The sequence below is a fragment of the Alosa pseudoharengus genome, unplaced genomic scaffold (genome assembly GCF_046254945.1).
Source record: "Alosa pseudoharengus isolate Yale_2024_CS ecotype anadromous, Long Island Sound unplaced genomic scaffold, YU_APseudo_1.1 YU_APseudo_1.1_scf_16, whole genome shotgun sequence".
Taxonomy (NCBI): Eukaryota; Metazoa; Chordata; class Actinopteri; order Clupeiformes; family Clupeidae; genus Alosa; species Alosa pseudoharengus.
In genome coordinates, this window is record NW_027468630.1 from 39,080,248 (window position 1) to 39,086,370 (window position 6,123).

At 41.2% G+C, this 6,123-nt stretch overlaps 1 long non-coding RNA gene across 1 annotated transcript; it reads right to left on the bottom strand.

The window, feature by feature from the left end:
- Positions 1–5,152: 5,152 nt before the first annotated feature.
- LOC143126357 (uncharacterized) lies at positions 5,153–5,914 on the bottom strand. Its single transcript, XR_012987465.1, has 3 exons — positions 5,771–5,914; positions 5,526–5,680; positions 5,153–5,244 (listed from the first exon to the last, which is right to left on the bottom strand). It is a non-coding gene; the product is annotated as an uncharacterized LOC143126357 (long non-coding RNA).
- Between the last annotated feature and the right edge of the window lie 209 nt (positions 5,915–6,123).

Here is a 6,123-nt window from a genome sequence, read left to right on the forward strand (position 1 = left end):
AAGCCACTGGTTCTCAAACTTTTTCTTTCATTCCCCACTTTGATCAAGGGGGCATTGACTGATGATAGTGGAGATAACGTGTTATCCCGAGGCCTTTGCAAGTTAGTATCTCCGACGGTAGTCTACCCCAGGGGTTCCCAAACTTTTCAACCCGCGACCCCCAAAATAACCGTGCCAGAGACTGGCGACCCCCACTATCCCTGGATGTGACTCAAAAAATAAAATAAAATGTTCGCACCGGCCATACGCACTAGGCTTATCCAAACATGGGCTTAACGACAACACAAAAGAACAGAGCAGCCTGTTATGATTTTACATATAGAACTTTACTATATGATACAAGCAGAATACCTTACTCAAAAAATAATATCCATGATGAGTGCACATTATTGCTGTCATGCGCAAACTTAACTTTGAAACATTTAATTTCCATTTTAAAGCAACACCAAAGCACTTTTCCTGTCGCACGCACGCTTGTTTATCCAGCACTGGCTTTGGAAATAACGATGTCTACAGACAAGGTAGAGTACGTTGCATGATTTTATGAAAGTATAATGTATTGCGACATCAGAAGCAAGTCAAATTTGTAGTTTCTTATGTCTCATTCCATCGAACTACAGATCCGCTACCCGATCTGGCAAACTTGCATAGTGTGGTTATAGCCGATAGAGGGTCGCGAAGAGAATGCAGAAGTGCCGTTCACCCTGTTACGAGTTGATGATTTTGGAAACAATATTTTAATGTACAAAAAATTATTTGGTGTTGCTTTAACAGAAGAATATCTCAGTCAGGGTAATATCCACAAACTGTTGTAAACATATGTAGGCCTACATTGTTGCTGCGCAAATTTACATTTTGGCAACTACGTTTCAGCGTTAATCTCATCTAATGAGATGGATGCGCGCTATGCGCGGAACACAGCAAGTCCATTCTTGGTTTAATTGTGGAGACGGCCACACGGAGATCATCCTCCACATTTAGACGCGATCTGTATTTGTTTTTAATATATGTCAGTGCAAAGAACGGCGTCAGTACGTCCATCGCGGCCTTGGATAGCTGTGGATATTCCCTCTCGACTGAAATCCAGAACTCAGCAAGCGTCTTGGAATTAAAAACTGTCTTTAAAGTGCGGTCACATGACAGCTCAACCAGTGCGTCCTCCATGCCGGCTGACAGATGACTTGCGGTGGTTACAGTGAATGGTGATCTTATCCAGTCATAATTTTTCAGAATTTTATTTTTTCCAAATTTATTTGATTTATGGAAATCATTTTGCGACCCACCCCTCGCCGTCCCGCGACCCCCACTTTGGGAACCCCTGGTCTACCCTATTAAAAATATAAGTTTTCGATGTCCCAAACGGAGAGCCATAGGCTACTTTATTGTTTTAACGATCTCTATGCTACTCACCAAAATGTAGGCATGGGAACATGATGAAGTATCCAACTGTCGTGTGTTAAATTATTGTGATTACGAGCCAGTGGTTTTCAAACATTATGCCTGACTCGGACATCTAAAGAAATGCAACAGACTCATATCGTCTTTGCGCGTCTGCAGAAGTTAGCCAAATATGAATGTAATTCTGCGGCATAAAGCAGATGTATTTGTTTATTGTACAGAAAAATAAAAATGACATGTCAAGCAGTCAAATGACTCATTTGTTATTGAATTCGTAGGCTGGAATTACTCTCGGCAACAATTATGTTTAATGGTAGATCCTTCAAGGGGCGGCAGGCAGAGCGATGTACAGTGGCAGAGCGACGCACAGTGGCTGAAAGTGGTACTAAAGCTCCACGCAGCTTCACGCCTCGTAATGCGCGAATGAAGTGGTCATTTGAAATCGATGCCCACTGTAATAGAACGTTTTACAATGATCGAACTTGTGTCTTAAAGATGGCGCCTATGATTTCAGTTGTCGGAACTCTATATACGGCTCTGTACATTTTCATGGTGGATTATGTCGAATAAGTAGACTAATTGCTGCAGCACCACAAAGAATCTGTCACTGTTTAAATGTTATAGCTAGATTGTAACTCTGTAAAGTGTGTTTCCATTGCTGCTGCTTCAATTCTCAACCACGATTACCACGAGTTTGAAAATGCTCCCTTCCGCTATGTTGTCAAGATGGCGCACGCTGAGGACGAAAGGCAAATATTCTAGAGTGGAGCACGTGTCCAGCGTTCCACGTTCAGGTTTTAGAGAGACCGTTATCTTTGATTATGAGTGCACCACCGGGGACTTGAATTTCCAAATTACGATTGTCCGTCGTACGAACGAGAATTTTAATCCCTGATAACACCTTTATGTAATATATTTTGGTTTTTGAGTTTTAAATGTCAGAAACATAGGCTAAACAGTGCTACAAGACTACACTTACCATACTGAAAGGCAGGATTGCAGACAGGGCACGCCGAATTCACGCCAGCTCAACGCCTCGGTCCTGGGGCTGAAGAGACGGGGGAGGAGGGAGAAGGCATGATTCATTCGATACTTGGATAGGCTACCCGTCTAACAGTAGGCTAGGCTATAAAATCATTATTTTAACATACAAACACGTATCTCACAACATAGATAACTCACCAACATCCCAATTCGTTCCATTGTTAGGGACCTGAAACCGGTCTATACGACTCTGTAAATTTTCATGGTGGATTACGTCGAATAAGTCGACTAATCGCTGCAGCACCACAAAGAATCTGTCATTGTTTAAAGTGCCCATATTATGCAAAAATCACTTTTTCTGGGATTTGGGGTGTTATTGTGTGTCTCTGGTGCTTCCACATGCATACAAACTTGTAAGAAAAACCATCCATGCTGTTTTGAGTGAGATACAGGTTTCAGAATTGATCCCACCTTCAGCCTCTGGGTGAGCTGTTCAAAATCGCCACGGGTTTTCTACGTCACAAACCGAAATATTTGAATATTCCCACCCCCTCAGAGCATACGTACAGTGTCTCCACCCACCAGGTTCAGCAGTAAACTTCTCGGATAGCAGCCATTTTGTTACCGATTTGGAAGCACTGGTTCGGATTAGACACCATGTCGAAGTCCCATGCGAAATGCTCTGTTGTTGGCTGTACAAAAGAGCACAAAACACTACATCGTGTCCCAGCCGAAGAGGACAGAAGAGCGGCATGGATTGAGTTCATTTTTGATGGCAATATCCCTGCTACAGTTGGCAAGAAACTGGCAACAATCATTTCGAGACTGACTATTTCTCAAACTACGGTCAGTACAAGGCAGGATTAGCCGGGAAACTCATCTTAAACGACGGCGCAGTTCCAACTTTGCGCGAAATACCTGCAGATGAGGAACATGTAAGTAGTTCTATACAATTTCATTTGTAAATTAGGGTAAACTCGTGTGTGTTGTAGCAGTGTTTTGCCATTGACACCGAGGCGGCTAACCGCTAGCGCTAGCTTCTAACATTAGTTAGTTTACAAGTCTGCTTGGTTTCTCCTGCAAAGCCATTGTCCGGCGAAACTTTCGAAAGTTGTGCATTTGTAAAAGATTTCTATGCTGTAATTGGTTGCGCAACAAAAAGTCAGTTTAAAACAAGTGTGTGTGTGGGCGAGATTACAAGTTTGGTCGTCAAGCTACAGTAGATTTTTGCCCACCACATCAGAAGATACAGTAGCTAGGCCTAGCTCGCCCCTAATCCAAACATATGTTTCTGATCTTTTTAGCAGCTAATTCATGTATAAGGGAGATGTCAAATTGTGCACGTATTTACCTGTGTTTATTTTGCAATTGTACACGAACTAACCAAGCAGTGTTTTGCTAAACTAACCAAGTAGGTAGTGTTTTGCCACCGTACAAGGCAACGCTAACCGCTAGCTTAGCAATCTGCATGGTCTCGACATTCAAACCCTGTGACAAAATCGGTCATGCAGTACACATCCTCGGCGGTTTCGGGGAATTTGCTAAAATAATGCGTTTGGAAATGTTTTCTGAACTGGAATATGTTAGTGTTGTCCAGGGTAGAACGAGTGTATGGTTGAAATTGCTACATCACTGGACAATTTACACTCAAAGCCAACCATTATTTGTAATTAGTTTCTTCTCATGTGTAGTATTTATTAGTGATCCTTTTTTTGATGTAGCTGTTGGCATACATGTAAGATGAAGTTGATGTCATTTCTCTTTTTGTATAGGCCAGTACATCATAAACATTACATACAGAAGAAAGACCAGCTACAAAATATATTGGTTGCCAGACTGAGCCCCCTGAAAGAAAGAGTGTTGGCACACAACTGTCTTCTTGGTCATTACCAAAAATATGATATGTACTATATATATATTTTTTTGTCTTGCAGGAACTCCTGCATTCTACAATCTAGAAAAAGGAGCTGACCAAGAAGACTGTCCTGAAGGATATTGCCAAACTCGGTCCCCACTATCAGACGTCCTCTTTGGAGGCGTTCCATAGTGTCATTCTGCGGTTCGCACCCAAAAACATGGTCTATCCATATCTGGGAATGCTGTGCAGGTAAATGAAACTGTTTATTCTTTGATAATATTTGCCCATTCCTTGAAATTGTCTTCATGTCTGATTTTCTTTTTACTGTCCAAGACTGGCTGCACTGCATTATAATGAGAATGCTAATCGAGGACAAGCCACCACATCTTCAGGGGATCCTCTTTACAAACTGCGCTTTCCAAAATCCAGGAAGGGAGAGTGCAGAGCCAGACCAGTGAAGACAGATGCTACATTCCGTAAGTTTTTTTTTTTTTTACACAAAAACAAACATTTACATTATACATGACAAATTACTGCAACAGTGCTTTCAACGCAATAAATAAAACCAAACAAACGTATTTAAATACCTGAGAAACTACAAAATCTCATGTGCAAAATGAACAGTTGTTGAATAATGTAGTAAATTATACTAGTGATTCACTTTTTTGTGTGTATGTGTATTGCACAGGGTATGTTGATGATTTGATGGACATGATCATGGAGAAAGTCTTTGTTGACCCATCATCGTATGGAGACAAGATTCTGAAGATAAACATCCCGCCGGACCTGTCTTCAGCTGAGCTGAGCATCCAGACAAGGAGGAGGTCATCGCCAGCTATGTCTCAAGATTCAATCAAGGGGCGGTAGTTTGAAGCCTACATATCTTCCATGGGTGTCAGGAAACTCCTGTCACGACACATGAGGCGATCACTACCCGTATCTTTCTACCAAGGAAGCCCCAGCACCAGCTCACAAAACTTCTGTAGGCTTAATACCTGTAACGACTGAGAAAAATGAACATTGCTAGTCAAAAGGTTTTATAATGTATGTCTAATTTGGAATCAGTGAATCATTCAATACTGTATTTTTATGTACAATGACAGTGGTAAATAAATGTTTATTGCATGTGTAAAATGCTTCATGGGAATTTGTGTAATATACAGTTTGGTAAGGAAATACTTGGCTATGTTCAAGAAAAAAATCTGAAAGAGGCTTTGGCAGACTATATTTGCTTTATTATGTTGTATGAACAGTGAATGTAAGTAGGTTATTACAGATAACTCACTGCTCTATTCCCCATAACTGTAAAGGACCGTAGTCAGCCCTGTAAATGTTGCATGCATTCTGCAGTGAGAACACATTTAGACCGTCCAGGTTTAGAACCTGTTTGCCTATCATACATGGAGGCCTTTCATCCAGCTGCTGCAGCCGTCTTGTAACCTATTATGCATAACATAAGGTAAGTATCTGCAGTGGCATCTTGTCTGCAATCATACATTGCTGACATAAGTATAGGAAAGATCATGTTACCTGTGGTACCTCCTGGCAGCATAAATTCTCAGGCTCTGACAGCATTGTTGCACAATTTCCACATGTGCACCTAAACAAACAAATACAAAAGGAGTCATGCATGAATAAAGCTAAAGAAATAATAAACCTGGTATTTTTTACCCAATAATAGCACCCACGATTACATTTGAACGAGCGTGCTCCGGCTAGCTAGTACTTTTTCTCAGCCTGACGTAAGTAGGTGAATGGTAAGTAGTGCTAGGCTAGACTTTCTCAAGTTTACAATGCGAACACATCAGTATACACCAATATATCAAGCGCATACATGCAAGTCTCATAAGTATGACAGAAAAATACTACTGTACTTTAGGAAC